Source organism: Dothidotthia symphoricarpi (genome assembly GCF_010015815.1).
Source record: "Dothidotthia symphoricarpi CBS 119687 unplaced genomic scaffold P153scaffold_33, whole genome shotgun sequence".
Taxonomy (NCBI): Eukaryota; Fungi; Ascomycota; class Dothideomycetes; order Pleosporales; family Dothidotthiaceae; genus Dothidotthia; species Dothidotthia symphoricarpi.
Window position 1 is genome coordinate 58,612 of NW_022985040.1, and position 3,545 is coordinate 62,156.

At 33.6% G+C, this 3,545-nt stretch overlaps 3 annotated features.

The window, feature by feature from the left end:
* Positions 1-925: 925 nt before the first annotated feature.
* Positions 926-1,102: a sequence feature (Protein overlapping with rRNA (P153DRAFT_304163, KAF2123346.1) was converted to a misc_feature.).
* Positions 1,103-1,725: 623 nt separating this feature from the next.
* Positions 1,726-1,896: a sequence feature (Protein overlapping with rRNA (P153DRAFT_304142, KAF2123347.1) was converted to a misc_feature.).
* Positions 1,897-2,835: 939 nt separating this feature from the next.
* Positions 2,836-2,997: a sequence feature (Protein overlapping with rRNA (P153DRAFT_304167, KAF2123348.1) was converted to a misc_feature.).
* Between the last annotated feature and the right edge of the window lie 548 nt (positions 2,998-3,545).

Sequence of the window (3,545 nt, forward strand, 5' to 3'; positions counted from 1 at the left end):
TTTATTTAATAGTACCTTACTACTTAGATAACTATAGTAATTCTAGAGCTAATATATACTAAAAACCCTAACTTTAGGAGGAGTATATTTATTAGATAAAAAACTAACGCCCTTTAGGGCTTCTTAGTAATTTATAATAACTTTACAGATTGCATAGCCTTGCGCCAGCAACAGTTTATTTAAATTTCTACCCTATTAACTTTTAATAGTAAGGTATTAGCTTACTATAGTTTTAACAGGTAACAGGGAATTAGGGTTTAATTCCAGAGAGGGAGCCTAAGAAACGGCTACTATATCTAAGGAAGGTAGTAGGCGCGCAAATTACCTAATCCTAACATAGAAAGGTAGTAATAATAAATACTAATATAGGGCTCTTTTGGGTCTTATAATTAGAATAAGTATAATTTAAACCTCTTAATAAGGAATAATTAGAGGGTAAGTCTAGTGCCAGCAGCTGCGGTAATTCCAGCTCTAATAGCGTATATTAAAGTTATTATAGTTAAAAAGCTTATAGTTAAAACTTAGGTCTAGCTAGTAGGTCCGCCTTACTGCGTATACTTATCTAGCTAGGCCTTTCCTTCTAGAGAACCTTATGCCCTTTACTGGGTATACTAGGGAACTAGGACTTTTACTTTAAAAAAATTAGAGTGTTTAAAGCAGGCCTTTACTTAAATACGTTAGTATAGAATAATAGAATAGGACGTGCAGTCCTATTTTATTAGTTTCTAGGACCGCCGTAATAATTAATAGGGATAGTTAGGGGCATTAGTATTTAATTATTAGAGGTAAAATTCTTGGATTTATTAAAGACTAACTACTGCAAAAGTATTTACTAAGGATGTTTTTATTAATTAGTAAATAAAAGTTAGGGGATTAAAGATAATTAAATACTGTCATAGTCTTAACCGTAAACTATACTAACTAGGGATTAGGCAATATTCTTTTTCTAACTTACTTAGCACCTTACGAGAAATTAAAGTTTTTGGGTTCTAGGGGGAGTATAGTTACAAGGCTAAAACTTAAAGAAATTAACAGAAGGGTACTACTAGGCGTAAACATAACTATTTACCGCAGTAACTCTACGCTAGAAAGGAGCCAGTAATAGTAAGTAGTAGCTGTTATTAAATCCTAGTTAACTGCTTTAGAGGCTTTAGCTGCCTATAAAACGGTAACTAATATCTAATAAGAGAGCTTTTGGCAACACCGTTAAATTATAGGAAACTTGTAAAGTATTCTGCTACTAAGCCAACGTGTTAAAAGCTATTAGTGGCTAGGCTAACTCCCTAGGTACAGTAAAAACGTAGTCTATATATAATAATCTACAGCTAAGCTCCCCTGCTATAGTAAGGAGAAGGTTTAGAGACTAAATAGCGGTAGGTTAGTGTAGTACCCAAAAACTAGTCACTATAACAGCTAGCTTAAGATATAGTCTAGGCCCTCTTGAAAGACTATAGTATTATAAGGTATAACCCTATAAAACAGGAGCCTACGGCTTAATTTAACTTAACACAGAGAAACTTACTAGGTCTAGATAAAATAAGGATTAACAGATTAAGAGCTCTTTCTTGATTTTTTAGGTAGTAGTGTATAGCCGTTCTTAGTTAGTAGAGTAATTTATCTACTTAATTACAATAACAAACAAGACCTTAACCTACTAAATAGCTAGGCTAGCTTTAGCTAGTCGCTAGCTTCTTAGAGGGACTATTGGCTTAAGCCGATAGAAGTTTAAGGTAATAATAGGTCTATAATACCCTTAGATGTTCTGGGCCGTATACGCGCTACACTAATAGAGCTAATAAGTTCTTTACCTTGGCCAGAAGGTCTAGGTAATCTTGTTAAACTCTGTCGTACTAGGGATAGAGTATTATAATTATTACTCTTTAACAAGGAATGCCTAGTAAGCGCGTATTATTAGCATACGTTAATTACGTCCCTGCCCTTTATACACACCGCCCGTCGCTACTACTAATTAAATAGCTTAGTAAGGCCTTTAGACTAGCTTAGAGAGGTTAGTAATAACTACTCTAAGCTAGAAAGTTTATTAAACTTAGTTATTTAGAGGAAGTAAAAGTTGTAATAAGGTTTCCGTAGGTAAACCTACAGAAGGATTATTACTAAGAGTTATAGGCTTCGGTCTAGCTACTTTTACCTATGTTTTTTAAGTACTAAAGTTTCCTTGGCGGCTCTACCTACCGGTTAGACTCTATTTAAACCCTTTATAGTTATAGTCAGCGTTTAATAAAACCTAATAATTAAAACTTTTAATAATAGATCTCTTAGTTCTAGCATTAATAAAGAACGCAGCGAAATGTAATAAGTAGTGTAAATTACAGAATTTAGTAAATTATTAAATCTTTAAACGCACATTGCACCTCTTAGTATTCTAGGAGGTATACCTATTTAAGTGTTATTTATACTCTTAAGCTCTACTTAGTGTTAGGTATTTATTCCGCCTCTGTGTATAAACTTACCTTAAAATAATTAGTAACTGGTATACTTATTTTAGAGCGCAGTAGATTTTTATTATACACTAGATTAACGTACAGCAGCACCTAAGAAGCCTTATTTAACGCTCTTAACCTTAAATTAGGTAGGAATACCTACTAAACTTAAGCATATTAATAAGCGGAGAAAAAGAAACCAATAGGGATTACCCTAGTAACAGTAAGTAAAGCGGTAATAGCTTAAATTTAAAATCTAGCCCTTTTTAGGGTCTAAGTTATAATTTATAGAGGGCACTTTAGTGTTAACAGCAGTCTAAGTTCCTTGAAATAGGACGTTATAGAGGGTAAGAATCCTATACGTAGTCGCTAGCCTTTACTGTATAAAGCCCCTTTAACAAGTTAAGTTATTTAGGAATACAGCTCTAAATAGGAGGTAAATTTCTTCTAAAGCTAAATACTGGCCAGAGACTAATAGCGTATAAGTAGAGTAATTAAAAGATAAAAAGCACTTTAGAAAGAGAGTTAAATAGCACGTAAAATTATTAAAAGGGAAGCGCTTACAGCTAGACTTACCTATAGTTACTTATCTAGGCTTTTGCCTAGTGTACTCTTCTATAGGCAGGCCAGCATTAGTTTAGGCAGTTAGATAAAGGTCTCTGTTATATACCTCTCTTTGGGGAGAACTTATAGGGGAGACGATATATAACTAGCTTAGACTAAGGTCTACGTATCTGCTAGAATACTGGCGTAATAGCTATAAGCAGCCCGTCTTAAAATATAAACTAAGGAGTCTAACATCTATGCAAGTGTTTAGGTGTTAAGCCCAAACGCGTAATAAAAGTAAACAGAGGTAGGAACCCTTTGGGGCGTACTATTAACTAATCCTAATGTCTTTAAATGGATTTAAGTAAGAGCATAGCTATTAGGACCTAAAAGATAGTAAACTATACTTAAATAGGGTAAAGCTAGAGGAAACTCTAGTAGAGGCTTACAGCAGTTCTAACGTGTAAATTAATTATTAAATTTGGGTATAGGAGCAAAAGACTAATTAAACTATCTAGTAGCTAGTTCCTACTAAAGTTTCCCTTAGGATAGTAGTAA